The sequence below is a fragment of the Thermobia domestica genome, chromosome 3 (assembly GCF_964235325.1).
Source record: "Thermobia domestica chromosome 3, izTheDome1.hap1.1, whole genome shotgun sequence".
Lineage (NCBI taxonomy): Eukaryota > Metazoa > Arthropoda > Insecta > Zygentoma > Lepismatidae > Thermobia > Thermobia domestica.
In genome coordinates, this window is record NC_137456.1 from 169,138,175 (window position 1) to 169,160,874 (window position 22,700).

The 22,700-nt window shown below is 34.3% G+C and overlaps 1 long non-coding RNA gene across 1 annotated transcript in view; it reads right to left on the reverse strand.

The window, feature by feature from the left end:
• Nucleotides 1–22,700, reverse strand: part of LOC145681546 (uncharacterized) — a 122,097-nt gene that overhangs the window by 60,285 nt on the left and 39,112 nt on the right. The window contains exon 2 of the long non-coding RNA XR_014130808.1: nucleotides 102–288. This is a non-coding gene — a long non-coding RNA (uncharacterized LOC145681546). The remainder of the gene's footprint in view (nucleotides 1–101; nucleotides 289–22,700) is intronic.

Sequence of the window (22,700 nt, forward strand, 5' to 3'; positions counted from 1 at the left end):
AACATATATACGAGGTAGTATCAGAAATTTTAAAGACTAGTTCTGTAAAACGCCAATAGATAGCAGCTCAAGGCCGCACTCAAGGCACAGGAAGCACTTACCTTCATAACTCAATGTTCCAAGAGATATGGTGTTGTGTACATCGAGAGCTGGTGTTATGCTGACCTCGTGCATCTCCAATTTCATCATGGACAGCAAGTTAGAACAACATACGAACGTCAAATTCTGTGTAAAACTAGCAAATCCCCACAGAGATATTTGACATGATTCGACAAGTTTATGGCGATTCTAAAAATAAAATAAAAACTGTAGAACTAAAATTCGGAAGTCTCAATTCAAATAAACGTTGAAAACAGCAGAAATGTCTAATATTTCCTATCTCTGTTCAAGTTTCCCTTCCTTTCAAAACATTGTTTTACCACGCACAAGCGAGAAATTCCTATACTTAAGGTAATTTCAGTATCAAATTCAGTAATTTCCAATGCACAGTAATTGCCATAGATGAAACGGACGTCTCAGTTCAAGTATTAGTGTAAAGGTATCTTGGAGGTTAAGAAAAAGAAAATAAAATGAACTTTAAAATTCTACATTTGCTAATTTATCCTTACAATAGTACACAAAATATAGGATCACTAAAAATAAAATTTCTGTCCTTTGTATTAATATAAAAATATTAATTGTTTACTGATAAATAACTGAATAATTCTCAAAGATAATATTTACTGGTAATAAATGCTGGAAGGCATATCTAATTGACTTTTTAAAATTATATACCATTATGACAATTTTAAAAAAAATGTCTTGTATATTTTCGAAATTACTTAAAATATTTCCTTTTATTTCCGTGGCTATTGTTCTTCCTACCGATTAAAATTTCCATTATCCATGATTGATAAAATATACAAAAAATCTATCTATTAGTTCTTTGGAACAAGACGATTTCAATTTTCCCATATGAAGTATGATAATATACAAAACTGAAACATGTATAACACGAAAAGTTGAAGAAATAACTAGATATTTTCCAGATCTAAATATTTGAAGAGGAAGGCTAGTTAGATCTAATTGAGAAATAACAAATATATAAAGGAAATGTAATGTCTAGTTTTGCATCGCATACATATGACATGTAAGCTAAAAGATGCTGGTGGCTAATGAAAGTTAATTATTATGAAATAGTCGATAGAATGATAATATGGGAGGAAACGGATAATTTTGACAAAACTCACGGACCCTCTTGGTTTGTGATCGAACTAGAGACTTCTTGCTCCACAGGTGAGCACTTTACACTGTAAAACATTTCACAGGTAAATTTACAAAAAACGGTATCGATCTGTTTGGCATGACTCTATGTAAATCCATTTGCACTTATAAAGTAGAATTACTAATACAAAATGGTGTAAAACTACATTTTTATCAATAAGTTATATTTTCTTATAAAGTTACTGTAAATTTGTAACAAAACAGCAAATTTGGTAATTTAATCTAAGAAAATGTAATCTAGAAATCTAGAAATAAACTTTTGGTTTGCTTTTAATATATAAAGAGCCTGCTCCCCTAAAAAAAAAAAAAAAAAAAAAAATTGCAGGCTACACCCCTAAATAAGTATGTAGTGATTTCTGCATTCGTATTGTATTGCATATTGCGTTAGTAATTTATTTGTTGATTTTGTTTTGCTTATACGTATCAACTCTATCAAAGCACACTGTGAAATATAGTAACTGTATTTCATAATAAATGTTCTTTGTTCAATTTTAAATTTACTGCGTTCTTAATGTATACCGTTGGTATTTAATGTTCACTCGTGAAATGTCTAGTGAGCTTTTGTCCTAATTAAGTAAAACGTAGCTGGATATTTGTCCTACTCTTAATAAAATACACTCCACACAGTATATATTGCAATTTTGAATGTTTATTTGGTTTCAGAAGCATGGTAAAGTATGCTCTTCAAACATTTTTATTTAATTCTTCTTCCTTTTTTTCAGGAATTTGTCTTGGGATTCTCGTATTTCCATTTTAAAGAAACGAATTTCTTAATCAATTATATAATTAATTCTTAGAATGAAATAGGTTATATTATGTAATTAGTGTATAAGTGTAGAAAAGATAATGATAACAATAATCTTAGTAGTACAAATATAGCTGTTACCATTATAATTAGCTATGTTCGTAACATTATCCCTACTAGTTGCTGCATCTTTGCAATTTCGTATGGTGGTGGCGAATTTCAGAATTAAAGCAAGTGAATGAAAAAGGCACAAGACCTACACGGCACAAGACCTAAATATCATTTTGCGGCACAAGTCCTAAACGGCGGAAGTCCTAAACGGCACAAGACCTGAAATCTAGGTCTAGTGTCTATATTTTTAGGACTTATGCCGTTTAGGACTTCTGAATGTCACCCCACAAAAACACTATTAAGACAGACAGAAAATAACATATTCTTTTGTGGGACTCAAAAACACGATTGAAATCTCTTCGCAATCTGTTGGCAAATACTTAAGATCATTTGATCATTGAGGAAATTGAAAAGGGAGACTTATTGATTATAAAATTATATTATGATGAGTGTTACACAAAGTGAAAACTAGCGGAATGTGACTGAACGACTACATTTGATGTGTGGAGTTATTGGCACTTCTAAACACCGGAATCAAAATAGGAATCAAACCTAGTAATTACTAGGAATCAAACCTAGTAATTACTGATGTTAGTGTAAATACTGCTTCCCTTTTACCCTTCCTTTCTGTAAATTGTTTATAATTTGTAATGAGGATTCACCAGTAATTACACTGACAAGTAGACCTCACAACTTCGCCGTTGCGTTAGCAAAAGGAAACAACTACTGTCCTAGAGTAGGGTTAAATATAAGATATTGACAATAATTTTAGCTGCTAATGAACACTAGAAATATGAGAAAACGAAATAGAAACGTGAATGTGGGAAAGCCATCTCCAATATAATTTGATAGTTGAAAGACCCTTATTTTTTCGAAATGGATGGAGGAACAAGAGTTATGACTTCAACTATATAAATCGAGTTAGGAGAGATGTTTCTATGGCATTCCAGATCATGGCCGCCATCTTGAAATTTGCCATATTGGATCGACATCATTTTTTTTCAAACGGAAAGATGGCCATGTGAAGTATCAAACAACAATGATATTTTCCACCCAATCGCATACACTAATTAGTTTGTCCATATCTAGAACGGTTTACAACTTACAGTTCTTTGAATGTTGAAAAATTCGTTGTTTGTAGCAGATAACAGATAACTATAGTGAATAGCGATACTGAAAATAGCTCCAGAGATAGCATTCTTACAGGACAAAATTACGGCAATGCAAGAAATGAAGGTCCTCAGGATTCATAAAGTGGTCAAAAGAGAATTTTGCATAGCACCTTGAGCACCTAATAAAAAATGAAGCGTCAAAAATGTCACAATAGTTAATGCCGGGAATATTGAAAGCGTACTTTTTCGGCACCTCGAGCCATTCGATCGGATCATCAGTATATACTGATTTAAAAATGCATATTGAATCGTTCCTGTGAAGTGAGGAGACTGAAATGCAGAGTGACAATAGTATCTCTGTCATGCAGTTTTGAACGGAAATGTGCGTCCTTTATTGCATAATCACATGTGAAACGCCAACGTTTTGTATTGTCTGAAAAACAGTACATTCAAAGGTTGAAATATGCTGGTGGTACCTTTTACAATTTGTCGCATTTCCATTGATTTCCCAGGTGGAGCTGTTCTACGTCGCACCTCTTCATTATTAAGTGATTCTCAGCTATTCTCCATAAGTAAATTTCTGCTATCTGCATTCGGCCAATAGCAATTCACATACCATTCTCGCAGTTCATGTAATTCCATTTTATCCGATGTTGATGCTGTCACATGTATCTTGCCAAATTTCTGCACTAACCTATTAAATCCAATGTGCAATCTTACAGGCACTAGTCCGTTCTTTTCATGGAGAACAATGAACAGGTTACCAACTAACTCTCCCTTTAAATTAATTAAAGGTATGATTGTGTACGAATATGTCATAGCATTTACATTTATTGCAAGGGCCTCGATTTTCCTTTTGTCTTTTATATCCAAAGTTCTCTTTACATTTCAAATTGAAAACTTTTGGTCAGCATTACAGACACATTTAAACTCAAAATTAGGCAACGTCTGTTTGATGCTGTGGACTTAGTCTTTAACTGTCAGTTTCAGGTATGACTGGTGATCATGATGAAGTCTTGTTTTAATGGTTGTCACTTTCCGTAGCCCGATATTATAATGTCGTTTGAAGTTCAGGAGCCAGGTCTCCGAGGCTTTAAATTGTTTATACCCAATATCACGCGCAATGTGGCATGCCATTCGCTGAAGATCACTGTCTGATACCGTTTGGAAAAGTGCTTCACGTGCGTGGATAAACTGCACGTACAATGCCTCCTGTAAAAGGGAACGCTTGACTTCGTTAGAGAGTCATTTATTTTTCACTCTTAACACGATCGTAGATCCACTCGCTAATACGAAATCGGTTACATATTGTCTTTTTAGCGTGGTTTGGATGTTGTGTCATGTAGTTAATAATTTTCTTCGTCTTCTCAACCGAGAGGGAAGCGCCTTTCTTGCGTTTCGCTGGTGATGGAAGTGATGCGTCTGACGTAGTTTCTTGGACACTTGGTGTTCTGTCAGCATTTTCGGAATGTGTTGTGTAATTACTCCCTCCCGCTTCCACACTAGCTTCTTGATTGTTTATCTTATGATGTGATTCCTCTAGAACATCCCGAATATATTCCATTTCGAATTCCAGTTCTTCATCCGCTAGGAATACAATTATGCCATCTTAGATTGCTCCTTACTGTTCTGATATATCTGTTGCTTTGTGCTCCAACCGTAATATCTGCAACTGCTGCAAGAGGTACATCGCAATGCTTGCCTTATTTAACGAAATATCATGTTGTTTTAGTCTATATTTGTTGCTTGCACCCACTCTCCCTAACACACACACGCACGCACCTCACAGAATTACGGGTATAATACAATAAACGAAACAACTATTTCTCAAACAATTCGAGTTTACGGGTAGAACTGATAATGAGAATAAATATTTCCTGAACTTGTCTCCTTACAAAAGAGTTTGCCGCTGTAGAAAGGTACACGATGCACGTAATCTCCTACCTTATACCGTAGCTGCTATGACCAAGAATGCCATTGGTAAGCAATATTGCTATTCGCTTCATCGTGCTGCCCCTGCTGCTTATAGTGTCAGTTTGAATGTACAAACGCACACACAAAGTAGCGAGGTCAGAACCACTTTATGAATGCTTAGGACTTACATTTCTTGCATTGCCGTAATTTTGTCCTGTAAGAATGCTGTCTCTGGAACTATGTTCATTGGCACTGTAGTTATCTGCTATCTCCTACAAACAACGAATTCTTCAACATTCAAAGAACTGTAAGTTGTAAATCGTTCTAGATGTGGACAAACTAATTAGTGTATGCGATTGGGTGGAAAAAGGCATTGTTGTTTGATACCTCACATGGCCCTATTTTTGTTTGAAAAAATTACGTCGATCCAATATGACGGATTCCAAGATGGCGGCCATGATCCGGAAGGCAATAAAACATCCTTCCTAACTCGATTTACATAGTTGAAGTCATAACTCTTGTTCCTCCATCCATTTCGAAAAATATCGGTTTTGCAACTATCAAATTACATTGTAGATGGCTTTCCTACATTTATGTTTCTATTTCGTTTTCCCATATTTGTAGTGCTCATTAGCAACTAAAATTTCTGTCAGTGTCTTATATTCAACCCTACTCTAGAACAGTAGTTGTTTCCTTTTGCTAACGCAAAGGCGAAGTGCTGAGGTCTACTTGTGAGATAACTTTTATAAATTTAATGAATGTACCAAACCACAGATGATGGTATAACTTATATTCGTGTATTTAGGTTCGAATCCTGGAACATATGGGAATTTAACTCTACACACTCATAAGAGATCAGTGCACAAACACAAATCTTCGATTGTGAAGTCGGTTTCGAAACTTTAGAGTTCGAAATTTAAACTCATGTCACTCAGTAGAAGAAAGAATTGCAATATTTATTTTGATCCTAAATGTTTCGATTGAAATTTCAGTCGGTAGTTTATTGAATTTAAATATATCATTTCTTTGCTTGTATTCACGTACGAAGGTTTACAGTATTTGAGCCAAAACAGGAACCCAATTTTAACGGTTCTTCATAGGCAGAGACATTTGTTTACAACGAAAATATTGCTGCGGGCGATTTGCAGCTGTGTTACGTATGTTGATTGATCGTTCATTGTTAAACTCACTATTTGATCAGTGTTTGTTGCTCTACAGTTTGCTCCGTTTATTTTTCACTAGCTACAATATGTCTATACAATGTTTATGAATATAAGAAAACTGACATTGTTGAGAATCGAATCCAAGATACACAAGATAAGTGTACTAATCATCAATGCACGTAGAAAATTTTAACATAAATTTAAATTTTGAATTAAAGTACCATTATTATCATTATTTGCTACATATTGCTTTCGAAGATAGTTTAAATTTTGTTTCATGTAGTTTGTTTGACTTACATTTTACGTCCATTTTCAACACTTGTAGCATGTTTGTAGCATATTTGTAGCATATTTGTAGTATATTTTACTAGATTTTAAGCTCAACATAAAATCTGAACTACATGAATTCTTACCGAATTAAACCAAAGTCATGCGATAGTTGTTTTCAAAATGAAAAATAATATATCTAGGTTAGCCTCTGTTTCGAGGAAGATAATCTCTTATGATGTTGGATCATATTGTAAATTGTAAAACACTATTTATAATCGTATTAAGCTCTTAGAAATATATAATATAAAATAAAGAAACACGCTTTTAAATAAACATTCATCACAAACAAATAGAACAAATGCTCTTTAAAGTGTTATATTTATGTCATAATTATGGTACAATTAATAATTTCAGAAAATTTAGAAATTACTGTCACTTTAGTGAATATCAGAAACGGAATAAAGAAAGTCAAAAAATCCAGAAAGTGAGAAATGTATAGAAATACAATCCAGTAAATTGTTTTAATTTATTTTCTTATTGGTCCCATATCTGGATGCGCAATTTATGACGTAATTATTGTGTTCAATCAAATTTCTAAATCACGGGAATAGACCTGAAAGGAATTTTTTGTTTGTTTAACAACATTTTGGAATTATTAAAATGCCTTTTTGTATTAGGAGTTAGTTTGTTTCCGCTTTTTTAAAAAATCATCATTGAAAGTTTGAAAAACCTAAATTAAAGAAAAGCATATATTAAGTCTAGGGTTTTGCAATATTTTAGCTATTTACTTGTTGTATGCTTCTAGTTAGAACAAAAATTGCCTAGTCGAAAGCATATGCCATCGTCTCAGGTAACGTTTTAGCTAGTTTCTCATCGATGCAAAGAATACAGCAGCTTTCACCTCATCTTCGTTTCGAGCAATCGTAAGCGCAGAAAGTAGGTAATAAATAGGATTACTAACTAGTAATAATCCTAGAGATCAAGATCCGGAATGTATGTGCTAACGTTCCGTAGGTAAAGGTAAATGTACACAAGATTACGTTGTTCCGTCATTATTTCATTATAAAAATCTTAAACTTTATTCAGTCTATAATATAATTCGCTCTAAAATCAAGATCCAAAGATGTACTAGATGCATCTTTTAACCAGTATAATGGTGTGAGATGAGCGTCAGATAGGGAGTTTATCTGATGTGGATAAAGGTTAGACTTGCAAGTATGTTCCACCCCATGTGAGCCAGAACGTGATAAATTGAGACCACAGCAGCCTATCATAGTGTTAGATAGCATGTTAAAAATGGTCTTTCTCGCACAGCAACCGAAACAGGGTTAGGAGTTATATCTTAGTACACAACAACCGAGAGGGTAGTATGAATTATTTTTCATCCCACAGCAGTCAAAAGAGGTTTCGGACTAATCTCGCAGTCCAAAGCAACCAAAAGAAGATAAAGACAAGAGAACAGAATAATAGATGCCGTATGTCTGAGTTGTGTCTCAATGCTAGTTACCGAACATGACCCCACAACTTGGAGAACGATGTTAGAATCAATATTTTGCGGCTTAGCTTACCTTTCCTATTAGGCCTTTAGCAAAAATGTCGTGTACTATCTGATTGCTGCGCTGTGGCTAACTAACTGTTTGGATTTTGTTCAATAAACATTCTGGTTTCTTCGTTTCGTTACGGCTAAATTCGAAGATAAATCAAAATTTACAAAATTAAATTTAGGCACTATGGGCATCTTCATCTTTGTGGCTGCAAAATCGCAGATAGAAATAGGACACTTATTTTATCAGACATATATTACCAATACCTATAATCGTACACTGTGAATTACTGGAACGAATTTAGCCACGTTACATATACACAAGAAAGGATGTAATATTGCAAAACTTATTAATCCAACTTGTATTATGATAAATGAATCTCTGAAAAAACACCAGCGTTAAATAGATGTGTTTATTGAACTAATTTGAAGTTTAGTTATATACTTATTCCACTTTCTTGTTTTTTCAGAGTTTTAATATCCTGAGTTTTCATATACTTTACAGTTATGAGTTACAAGCACAAGTGATGAAAGTGAAAGCAAACGTACACTTTCATTATTCTAAGCTATATAGGATAAACAATTCTGTCACTCAATATATAATATAACTTACCTTTCCTCTGGGGTTTCAACCATGACTTAAACTTAGAACTTCAAGTTATTAGAGTTTCACTATTTCAGAATATTCTTCAAGAGGAGTCTACTATGGGTTTCTGACTGATGAAAATAAGATTTAGCGGAGGTTCATACATAGAACGATTTTAAAAAAGAATATCTTTTATAAACTTAGAAGATATTTTGGTAAGAAGAATACTTAGCACCTTTGTGAACCACTGAAAGGATCGTCTACAGAAAAGTAAAATATGTTTACCTTCATTTGCTTTGAAAATATTAGAGGAACAAAACATTTGGTAATATCACCGTTTCCATCCGAACATCCATTTGCTAATATCCGTTTCCATTTGAACAAATTGTATACCGCGACACCTATCAAGGAGGTTTTACAGAAATCAAACTTCACATGCACCAGCCTCTCAGCTGTTGCGCAGAAGAGTGAAAGTGTTCTAATGGGCAAACCATTACCAAAAACATTTACTTTTGGAATGAAAGCGTTATGGGTTTTCCTCATACAAACTTTAACATTTACGACATTTTGCAAGAGTGTACTACTAATGACTTTGTGATGGAAAAGAACTACTGTTAGTGTTGTAAATAACTGTTTTGTGTCTCACCTTATCAGTGAACCACTTCCAACCAATGAAATCTCATCCAAAGAGAGAATCAGTGAAGCTCACAAGACCTGTGCAAAGGAAAGTCACTGATATGGTGACCTGTGAGAATCATTATAACAACACGCTATGGTGAAAAGAATTAGGTGTAGAAATCAATAGAGAATTTTAGAATCCATCACAAATAGAGCCTACAAACCTTATCCAAGATCAGGGTGCTGAAATTACATATACGGAATATGTCAGAGCGAAAGCGCAAATGGTTGTGCAAGGGAAACTAGATGATGACCGCTGAAAGATAATTGAAACAATAAGCGAAGCGTGGGTGGAAAGATTCAGACTATTTCTACAGTAGTATTAAGTCATTCTTTAAAATGACAAAACTTAAGTCATTCTTTCATTTCACAGATACGTCGGTTAAATGGTTTTCGTTCGTACATTCAAAATAGATATCAGCGTGTTTCTGTTCTGGACATTCAAAGTTCATGGACAACAGTGCACTGTGGAGTCAGTCAAGGAACAGTCTTAGCACCGATCCTGTTCTCTATATACATAAATGACTTGTCTCAACAAATTCGTCACCTTAAATATCACTTATATGCAGATGATGTACAAGTATATACTTCGACAGATCTTGGAGACATAAATGACACTATCTCACTCATAAATTTAGACCTGGAACGCATAAGTGCCTGGGCCCAATCTAATAATTTATATCTAAATCCCAATAAATCTAAATGTATCATAATTGGTTCGAGAAATATCCTTTCCAGACTGCAGAGCACTGAGCTTCCTAAAATTACATTAAATGACACACATATAGCGTTTGATGAAAAAGTGAAAAATCTTGGCCTCATATTTGATCAGAATCTTCTATGGGCGGATCATATAAATCATGTATGCAAAAAGGCGTTTGGTGCACTGCACTCTCTATACCGTTTGAAAAATATGTTGCCGTATCCAATTAAGGCATCTATAGTACAAAGCCTCGTACTATCACATATTGATTATTGCATTGGAGCTTATGGCAATGTAAATAAAGAAGCGCTAAGAAAGTTACAGAGGGTTCAGAATGCATGCGTTCGGTTTGTTTTTAATCTCAAATGTTCTGATCACTTGACGCCTTTTTTTAATGAATTGGGCTGGTTAAACATCCAAGCTCGCTACATATACCAATCAATGACAATTTTATTTAAAGTTTTGAAATTTGGTGTGCCTATATATCTTTACAATAAACTGCAGTATGTTAGAGATAGCCACAATCGTGATAGATCAACACTGTTGTCGATACCTCGTCATAATACGAATCAAATGGCTAATTCATTCACAATCTCTGGTATTAGAGAATGGAACAGACTTCCACCAGATGTAAGGAATTCACCCTCAATTGCGACATTCAAAAGAAATTTGAAGCAATATCTGATAGCCTTAGCCAATGTACACCAATCTCGGGAATGATGTTCTTTTTTTTCTTTCTTTCTTTCTTTCTTTCTTCACAAAGATGAGCAGTAGCAACCAAATGTAAACAGAAACTTGAGGTATGTATCTATAATACTAGGTTTGTGGGAAGGTATGAGGGAGGGGGGAATGTAAGGTAATATACTTTTAAGAATATATATATCGTTCTGTGTATGCTGTATGTATAGTTTTCTTGTTTTTATGATAAATAGTATGAGGATATGGGGGGATGGGGTATGTAAGGGAGTATATTCGTGTGTAGGGGTATATATGTGTGTATATACATATGCATTAATGTAGTAATTGTAATCTTTATGGATTAGATGATAATGGTAGTATGTATATCTCGTATACATTTTAGTTGGTTGAGTGTAAGAAAAGGCAAATATAGCCTTAACTCTGCCGTTAAATAAATAAATAAATAATAGTATTAGTGGAAGAGGTTGAGGTATATTTCTGCTTCAATGAAAAGAAAGTTCCTCGAAAGATTTTGTGGTTGTTAGTGCTATTTTCTCCAGAGGAAAACTCTCAGCTTGTAAAGTCGAAAGTACTGTCAAAATTAATGTGGCTTCTTAGAAACATGTCCTAAACTTAGTTTACACAAAAGAGACATGAGGATTGTATCGCCACAATAATGATCATGCAGAAATGCACTTAATGAGACTAAAACATTTTTCTCCTTTCGACACATGGTAGCTACAACTGATATCCATTTTGGTTCGCTCGTGTATATATTTGTTAAAAGTGCAGATTCTTAGTCTCACGGAATAATGTGCATTGAAAATGGCACCTTTGTTCAAATTGCGTTCGCATAGTAAATAGTCCCAGGATAGTCTACCTGCAGCCGTTCGCTGCAGTAGAGACTGCGATGTCGTGCAATGGTCCATACGGGCGTCCATCAAGTCAAGCTTGATATATAGTGTCGGTCTTCAATGTCTTAGGCATCAACAACTTTAATCTGTTCTTATAGAAACAGATCAGCTTTTGGAGATAACCAAATGGTTTGCTTTCTCGAAACGATTACTATTTTGATTTGGCCGACTTCGAAGCAAAAAATTATGAATGATACGAATTTGCATTAGAAAAGTTTTCAGATTATTCAATTACTGGAATTACTTTTTGGAATTACATTCAAGTCATGAAGGTTCCTACCCTTCTATTTATCGCTTTCCCATACCTTACTTTTTGTGTTAATATATTATACAGGTTTGAAAAAAACATAATTGTTTGAATTTGTTATTGTGTTTACAACAAAGTGATTTGGACTCTTGGCATCTTTTAATAGACTAATACTCTCTTGTAACTTTCACATAGTACTGAAATCTGAAATCTGAACCAGAGTGAGCCACAATCGGGAATTTACATCGAGTAAGAATTAACTCTGCTGTAACACAAACTTCTGCCTACTTAAATGTTTCCTATAAAACACTCACGCAACACACAAAATCCTTAATGATCTGAAAGCTCCTGTAATATATATATATATATATCTTTCGCATTGACCATATGAATCGCTACATCAAGTAACGATTAAAAGACAGTACGTCATTTGATAATATGTAATACATACTAAGCTCACAAGATATTTAACATTAAATTAAGCGAATCTCTATTCTGCATTAGTGGAACATGAGGCTTTAAAAACCATGTAAAAAGTAGAGTAAATAAGCATAATAGAGTATTTTGGCAAAATAGAGTATATATGTTATCATGTAAAAATATTCTAAAGCAATGAAAATTAAACGAATGTAAAACTCCAATCCATATATCTGAGCACATATACGTGTACTTTCAATTACTTTTATTCTTGTTTTCTGTGTATGTTGTGCTTGTGCTTGTGATTTTTCGGAACTGATCAAACATTACCTTTCCTTCCTACAGAGATCATGTTATTCTGTGTATTATTCTAAGAAACCTATTGACGTTGCATTCCTTCTTGAGTTTCTAACCAAATCATTATATTATTTGGATATATATAAATCTTTGTATTATCAGGTTATTCTTCATCTCTTTCATAGGAATATTCAATGTGCAGGTAGTCCTTATATAACATTCAGATCACACTCAGACTTCACTTTGTTTAGTTTCCTTATACATAGAATTATAAAGAAAAGTTCTCTCATTTTGTGCGGAAAGTTCAGGTAGAATTTCTGAGAGTATATATAATTTCGTTCCCACGTTAAGCTACAGTTGAAATCTTAAAGTCTCAACGCTTGCCACAGATACTAAACACCACATGGATTATCACTTTTGCTTCCAAGTGATGATAAGAGAGAAGAAATTATGGTGTTCGTGAAAGATATCAGTTTCGAAGTTTCAACGAGTTAACGCGTTTCATAACATCAACGTGTCACAAAAGTGAGTTTAGAATGATTAATCTTCTGTTTATGCGTTCGTTTGTCCCGATGGATACAATATACGCAGATACGTATATTCGTCTAAAGGCTATGTCATTCAACGTATAAGCACCAAACTTCAAATATAAATTTTTATTCCTAGGTAAGATTCTCCAGAGGCATTTTATTCAAATTTTCTTCCTAGCTCCAAAAGGATGAATTTATATATATATACTCGGAAACGGCCGTGTGCGTGGGTTTTCTCGGGGTTCTCCCGTTTCCTCACACATTCTTCATTCCACCATTTCATTCATTATTCATCATCACCGTCTCCTTTAGCCTAAACGGCATAATCGTGGGACGTAAAACTCAAAGATTTCATTTTTTCTCGAAAACGGCTGATTTTGTTTCTATCTCATACCTCAATATTACATTAATAATCTCTTAATATAGTATAAGTGATTTCTATTTGAAGAGAATCCAAGAAGGTGTTCTTTACTCTATTTGTTAGTAATTTTGAAGGGATTGTCCATAAACGATTCAGGCAATTTAAGATATTCCATGAACCAATATTTCATTAAGAACACTAATATATAGCATAAGCAGTTTTACATGAAAAAATCCAAAATGTAGTTTTCTTCAAGAAACATAGTTTCTTCTCACAAGCTTTACGAAAACAATTTATAATTTTCTTAATATTTCATAAATGAATATGTCTGTAAGAACTACAGTAAAACTCGATTTAATAGAATAAATTGGAGAAATAAAGCTTAGTCTAGTGATCCATATCACTGTTGCTAAATTGGGCTATAAGTAGCGGATTGGGCATTATTTTTAAGTGGTCTTGCTACCAATATCTCAAAAATGGCGATGTGCTACTATGCGGACTACTTTTAACTTTCTGCAGGCTATAAGAATGAGATGCTTTCTTATCTTCATATATGAAATCAAAAAATTTAGTTTTATATATTGTAATAAAAATTTATTTGCTGAGTATTTTATTCGCAATGATCAATAAAGAACAGTTTTACTAAAACTAATAATTTTCCATACTAATTTAATAATTTGCTTTAGTACTTTGTAATATCCAGATCCGACAACAGTAGACTTCTTCAGTTTGTGCTCTTACAGTATCACAAACCATGTTACTGTCTCACAGCTTTTGTAGTTGAAAGAAACTGTGTAGATGTGAAGTTGCGAACATAATTGTCTTACTGTATTGCTCACATTAACGTAATGGAATAAGTATAAGATAAAACTTACAAAATTCGTGGATCTCAGATAAAGAATTCTACAAATGAATTACAGAAGTAAGGAATAATAGCAACAACGCATATTGTAAACGTTGTAAAATGTATTAGAATGATCACAAAACTGACTTAAGTAAACATGTCTTCTATGGATATAAGAAAGGTCGGTCAGTCTACACTATCACTGTATGTCCAGTTCATTACATACTGGAGTTCTAAGTTTAAGTCTTGTATTTTGCTTAATTCCAAACATTTACTTTTTCCGTATCTAAAACTTTTAAGTCTTGTATAGACCATTTCAGGAAATATCACTAAATCGATATGTCATGAAATTTTAAAAATGTCTTGTTAATGTTCGATTAATTTAAACGCAAATATTAATATATATGCAGGAAAATTGTCTAGCTAGCTTTTGCTTGAATTGAGAGAGCACTAATAGCAACATGTTTCGATGAAAAAATTCTTCTTCTCAAAATTTTTGAAGAGGATAGTTTTTAAGTAGTAACTCTACATCTCAACCACAAGGTATGAATTATTTTGAAATGCAAGAATATTCGTGGCAAAAGTGTGTACTTTTGATATCAATAAAGTTAGTTGTGAAGTGGAAACAATTCTTTGCGCTGAGGGAAGCTATATCATCCATGGTCTGAATGTTCTGCAATTCCAAGAGGTTGTAATTAATCAAAGAGCATATAGGCTAAAGCTAGAATTCTTCTAAGAGAACTTAGAGAGGATTTTGAGACATAGTCTAACTTATTGGAACAATACGGCAGATTTTCTTATCTTTTGATAGCAATATTATATTTAACATATTTTGACTATTGTCCTGCAATGATACTTTAGAGTGTTATGTATACACTGGCATGCAAAACATAAAGACGAAAGTAAGTTTCGCATTTTGTGCCACTCCCAAGTGGAAGAAGTCAGTGAAACGTGAACCATACATATGAAATATTGTTAGAGTATGGCACAAAAAACTACAGGATGAAAAAGGCTATTAGAAGAACAAGATAATATTTTTGTACAGATGAAATAACTTACACTGAAGTCACTTCGACTCATAATGCTCTACTGGCACTACAGAAGGAGCAACATTTTTTAAAGGGTCTGTGATGACCATCCTCACCGATACATCCTCTACAATGTGCTATAATTCTGTTCACAGATTTTTAAATGACTTTTTAGGGTATGGAGTCCCATTACTCCATCAGAGCTTTCAAATAGTGCAGAATGGTCCTTGGTACAACTGGACGTGCTCCAAGCTTAAACACTGAAGTCGTTCTGCAATTGTCAATGAAAAGCAAAGTTATAGCCGTGGGAGCAACCGCCATCCCCATGTATTCAACGTGTCACTGTAAAGTGTAAACAGGGACCCTTGCAGTTCTGTTAAATGTTTGCTATTGGAAACGCTGTTTGACATCGGTAATATTTGCATCAATTGAGGTCATTCTTGTCCCCAGTCAATTTCTCAGGATCATAATTCGGTAGGGGTGGCCGTTCTGGTAGTGAACTACCACCGACATAGCTCTAGATTTCACTGTAGCATGCAGTTCTCCACTCGACAAGTGTCTTCGTAAAAGTGGTGTTTATGGGGGGAGGACATAGTATGTAGCAACCAATAAAGTAGTATTTCATGTATTTCTGCGGAATAACTGTTTCCGCGAAGAAAATCATTTCAAAGATTTGCCTCCAAGAACAGTTTTTCCACGGAAAATGGCAATAATAATAAACAAACATGTGTTCGTTTTTTCCATGGCTAATATCTACCTATCAAATTGGATTGGAATCGACTTCGCTCACTAAGATCATCCTCTTTGTTAGGTATAAATACCAAATCCTGAAACTAATTTAACATGATTCTCGGCGTTGGTATTTATTCTTCATAAACAATACCAAAGATATTAAGCTCTCAAGTTCTCCTCAAGGATTAAGTTCTTAACAGAGCTTCAGAATAAGTTTAGACAACCTTCTTCCATTGCATCCGTTTCATTCCTCCCATCCTACCCTTTTCAAAGTTTTCTCTTATATAGAGTAAGAAATTTTAGCTTCGAGGTACTTACGTCAGAAGACCACGAAACCGTCAAGAGTCTATTGTTCTCGACACTAACGAGATTTCTGCAAACACTTTTATTTTTTCTTTCTTTTTCTTAATATGTATATATCGTAATAGCAGTATAAGAGCCATAATAAGTCATTGGCCGCATACAATGTCCAATGAAAGACGGATGTACGTAGGAACGTTGTATATTCACTTAGTTGGTATGGTATTACAATGATTTATAGGTCTGTATGTTAAATAGAGGATAATAGATATACTTTGTTTCCGTATGTACCTAGGTAGTTTCTCATTGAATTCACTTTATCTAAAATACTTAAAGTTTAACTACTTGCAACATCAACATTCCTTTATTATAGAAGGTAATTTCAAATTTAACTCTACCATTTCATTATTAATATTTCGGAGACTTTAGCGGATCTTTTAATTTTTTTCTTGATAATACAACATATTGTTCACAAAAATATTCCTTATTTGATTACAACCGACATGTGATTAATCTTCCCATCTAATTAGATGTTTTTCTCCTCAGACTCCCAGTTTAGACATAAAATCATACTTTATTTAGCCTTCCTTGACACTGAAACAAAATGGTAAATTACGTAGTATTTGCTTTGTAGAGTAGTGCTCTCAAACGGGTCGGGTCAGGTCAACTCGGGTCGGGTTGTCGGGTCAGGCTACTCGGGTCGGGTTGTCGGATCGGCTCAGCTCGGGTCGGGTTGTCGGGTCGGGTTGTCGGGTCGGGTTATTGGGTCGGATTGTCGGGTCGGGTCATTCGGGTCAGCTCGGGTCGGGCTATCGGGTCGGGTCAGTCGGGTCAGTTCACTTTGGTCAACTGAGTTTAGGTTGAGTTTAAACTCGGTTGGAGTCGAAAACTGCTGTTTTTCACTAGCTGCCTAATTAAAAATAGCAATTATCAATTGATTTTATAGAAGCCATAAATCTATTTTGAACACTTGCAGCTAGTGCTTTTATGGTAAATGCTTATTTTTGTAATTATGTGTACTTTAATTCTTAAATGTGGAAGATTGATTTTACCAATCGACTGTAATATTAATATCTACGCCAATATGGAGTCTGGATTTAGAACAGAACTAGAAGTTGTTTAAGCAAGGCCAAAAGAGATATTGGATATGGACGACCAAGCCCAATCAGTGCTGGGTGGCTCAGTGGTAGAGAATTCATCTCCGGTGCATGGTGTCCAGTAGCGTAGCTAAAGTTTTTTCAGGGGAGCCAATGAAGGGCCCAAGAGGATTTTGAGGGGACAATCTCCAATATATATATATATATATATATATATATATATATATATATATATATATATATATATATATATATATGTGTGTGTGTGTGTGTGTGTATTAGAGGTGAATGTTTCCATCTTTGTGGTTCATGATTTTACTCTTTGGAAAACAGTGAAAATATAAGAAAGTACCTCAAACAACTACGATTCATTAATGCAATTGATTTCTAATAAAAGTAAATAGTTATTTAATCATGGCGTTTAAAATATGTGTAGCTGGTTGACTTAAGTGGAAACAAACACACTTTTACAAGTAAAGAAAATAACTTATAGGTTCATGCCTCTACTTGAAGAGGATTTTTCTATTCCTGTGGGCAACAGTAAACATATCCACAACTTGTTAAAGATCTAACGATTTAGCAATTTTCTTCTCAATATAAAGTAACACTAAGTTTTTCAACCTATCATGAGTCGTTGAATTGCGTATACAAGTCTTTAATGTTTTCAAAGAAGAGAATGACCTTTCACATGTAGCACTAGAAACTGATATAATCACAGAGATGATACATAGCTTGTAGGTTTCTAGGAATGCGTTTTTGTAGACACAAAGAAGGTCAACGAAATTCGTTAAGGAATCAGCTTTGGTTTTCTTCTCGTCTTCATACAACTTAATTGTTAGAGCAACCCCATTATGCTTTATTTCTTGTTTAATTATGCATTTTTTTAAATTATGCTTTATTGTTAATTTCAATGTTTATTTTACATTAATCGTGTATAATGTATAATATTTATTATACATTAAATATTCTAAATATCTTGACCTATTTATTGATAATGTTTGCAACTAGTTTCTCTCATATTTAATGAACTTTCTACTTAATTTATTGTAAAGAGATGTGCTTTGCTCGAATAAATTTTTTCTATCATTTGTATGCACCTTACAGGTACATATATACAGAAAAAGAAAATAAAAGATGCCACCAGAAAGTACAGAAATTGCCTAAGTTCAAAAAGTCAACATAAAAATATAGAATGGAGTTCTTGCATACTATTCATCGTTGGCGGAAAAATTTCTTCTTTTACTTTTTTTTCTTTTCTCCACATCAAAGGATTACACCAAAAAGTTTACAGAAATGAAACTAAGCTTTTCATTGTTGCATTGTTATGTTCTAAATGATTTTGCATTGTAAATATTGGTTTTAAAAAATATTAACACAGTATGTTAAACTTTCAGTTAAAGAGAATTTTCCAAGAATTGTGCTATATATTTTAAATTATGTTTTATGCTTTATTTTCTAAAAGTATGCTTTTAAAACTAGTTTCTTCTGGACCCTTAGACAATCACAATCATGTTCAAGGTACCAACCATATGTGTAAATAGCTGTTATGCTTTATATGCTTTTGGATTGCTCTATTAATTGTGTTTGGAAGGATTTTGAGTTCTCACTTTAATGTTTGCAGATCACTCCATAATGCTGGGTTATAGGCTCGACAATGTTGTAATTTAAAAACGGTTTTACTTTTTGAATGTAGAGTGGTGATTGATCTGATGATTTTGAAACATGATACAAAGCGGTTTTCCATATCAGAGATTGTCTATCAATAGTAGGGAGAAAAATGTATCTTGATAGATATATTATCTTTAGAAAATTCGTTTTCTGCATCCAATGAAGGAAAAGATTCATCCAAAATGAATTTGTGATATTTCGATGGCGGATGTCTAGTTCGTTTCCACGAGGAACCCCTATATTCTATTTGTTTCCGGCTCTGGAATTCGAGACCATTTTCTTTGCACATCTCCAAGCATTCTTGATTAATTTGTTCGAATATTGTTCGTTGAGAGTCATATTTACCAGACCTCATCTTCGACAGCGTTTGCTACAAGGATCAAACCTTCTGACATGTCTGCATCTACTTGAGATAAGGCGAAACTCAAAGTTATAGCATATCACCAGTAATCTTAATTTTAGCAGCCCAAAAACATTCCCTCGTGTACAGATCACACTAATTTCCAGTACGGAATGATGGAGGTAAATAAATATCAGAAGTTCCAGATTTGTTTTAATACCGCATGATAATATAATGCTTTGAAACAGATTTTATGAAAAAAAGGAATAAATGGATATGATAATTTGTGAAAAAAAAGTGATAGTGCTTAAGTGAAATATAAGAAAAAGCCTTGAAAAGTAATCAAGAGGAACCATTAATATGTTTTTCCTTTGTTATAATAACTTGTCCTAAGAGATAACGGTGATAGAAACTAATGAGACTTCATAATTGCAAAAAAATCAGAAAGCACTTAATTTGAAATTAAAGATTGATAACATTTGGTAATATAATGGGGATTCAGGCTGGCAGAGGGGGAGAGTGAAAACGGAGGCAACATATATATGTGCAGAGAGATTAAGCTTGGACTTCAGGTGAGAGGTTACCATGTACTCATGTGAGTTTCAATTGCTACCACTTGTAAAAGTTAGCTAAGAAAGACAGTTTGAGCACAGTTTTAGTTTCCTAGCGTAATTAGTTTTTGTGGCAAGTAACTCGTATATGCAAATAGCATCGTTAATATCATCTTGTATGTTAGAATTGTCTTTGTGTAAATAAAATTGTAATTAAGCATTTCGAGGTAAAACAGGTTCTTTTACTTAACTTCTACAAAGAAAAGATTAGAACTTACCTCTTATGCACAGATACGACAGCGTGGGATACTGTCGGTCAGTAAATAATATAATCTGAAGTCATCTACCATACGTAACTAAATATAATTGATTAATCACTTTAGTAATCAATAAATAGTTGTTTGGTAGATAAACTCATAATAATAATAATAATAATAATAATAATAATAATAATAATAATAATAATAATAATAATAATAATAATAATAATAATAATAATAATAATAATAATAATAATTCGAGACCATTTTCTTTGCACATCTCCAAACATTCTTGATTAATTTGTTCGAATATTGTTCGTTGAGAGTCATATTTACCAGACCTAATAATAATAATAATAATAATAATAATAATAATAATAATAATAATAACAAATCATTTAATGGATGCTGTGCATTTGTTCTATGTCACCATAATCAATGGAAATCAATTACTTAGTGTACGAAGAGTTTTTTCGTCCAACACAAGTGTAATGTTTTACTGCAGTGCATGTTATTTGTAAGTATGCCTATTATATTTTAGTATGACTTTCAATATTGAAGCGAATTAGAACGCCGACTGATTTTCTATTTTTCTGGTTGTTTGTCAAAAACAAAGGAAATAACTAGATAATGGACAGAGGTTAAAATGAATGTCCAGGTGGCGACGTCAATGCAAGCATCCCACAGATTTCCGTGAATTAGATCTTCCCGTACTACAAACTAAACCGAGTGGAGCTATTTTATTCGGAACGCAACGGTATTCTGCAGTTCGTAACTTTGTTGCCGAGAGATGTTTTGGAAGTAGTTTCACTTGTAGCCACTGGCAACTCACCGTTTGTCGACCTATAATAGCATCATCTGTGGGGGGCGGAACTAGGGAGCCAAGAATTTGAGCATGGGCCCTGGCCCCCCTTGGCCCTCCCTTGGCTCCGCCACTGATGTATCCATGGTTCGATCCCAGCTTGTGCTAAGTGAGCTTTGTGGTGGAAAAACGCCGTGTAGTGGGTTTTCTCGGGGTTCTCCTGTTTTCTTCCAATTTCTTTATTCCACCATTTCATTCATTTCAAATGGTCACCATATCCCTTAGCCTCGGTGCAGAATCAAGGGACCTTAAACTGAATATTTCATTTTATTTCACCAAGCCCAAGGACACCGATACAAGAACAAGATAAAGATTGGATATGCAAGACGAAGTGCATAGTAATCTTGCTCTTGGCCTTGTTTTGGTGATCACCAAGTAGCGATGAGCGAATTTTCTTGCTTTCCGTATAGTATGAAAGACCATAATCAAAATCACACTTGGTCTTCATTTGTACCGATGAGGCGAGCATTCTTGGCTCTTGTATGGCATGAAAGATAACCAAGACTACGAAATGCAGGACCAAGAATTCACTGCAAGACAAAGAATAAGACGCAGTATTGATGACCAAGACCCAAGGAGCGAATTGTTTGAATTTCATTTGTTGGGCTGAAAGTGATGAAATAAAATTAGTGCTTTATAATTAATTATCATACTGTATTTTTAAATTTTAAATTACAAAATTCATATTATGTATCTTCGTATGTACAACTATATATACTGTAAAATACGTTTTAATTACCGAGAAAGAAAAATCAAAGTGGCACGGGTCCAGGAATCATAGGAACGTATTTTGGAATGAAAGTTGAAGGGTTGGAAAAAATCACAGTTGTTCTCCCGTTTCCTCAACCCTTATCATTGTAGTTAAACGATTTCCTTTTGTCTGTGCCAAGAGACTCTTGCTACTGCCTTCCGAGAAGACCCCCTGCCGTCCGAGCAAGTGAGAACACTGACCTTCAAGAAAAGTTTCGTCACATAGAACTAAAGGAAGAGGAAAAATTTCTCCCACGACGGACATTGGTATCAGTTATAAAAAGAAATAACTAAACCTGAAAAGTGCCAAATATTCATTAAGATGCATATACAAATCCCCCGCTTGATCTAGGAATCGGATAGGGTCAGTTCGGGTCGGGTTACTGGTCGGGTGGGGTCAGTCGGGTCAGCTCGTGTCAGGTTGTCGTGTCAGGCTACTCGGGTCAGTTTGTCGGGTCGGGTCAGTCGGGTCAGCTCGGGCCGGGTCAGCTCGGGTCGGGTTGTCGGGTCGGGCCAACCGGGTCAGCTCCGGTCGAGTTATCGGGTCAGGTCAATCAGATCGGATCACGGTTCGGGTCAGTTGGGTCGGGCCATCGGGTCGGGTCAGTCAATTCGGGTCACGGGTCGGGTCGGGTCGGTCTTCAACCCGACCCGTTCAGAGCCCTATTGTAGACTCACTATTGTTATTATCACACTCACTTATTATCTTACGAAAGAGACATTTGGAGGAGTCATA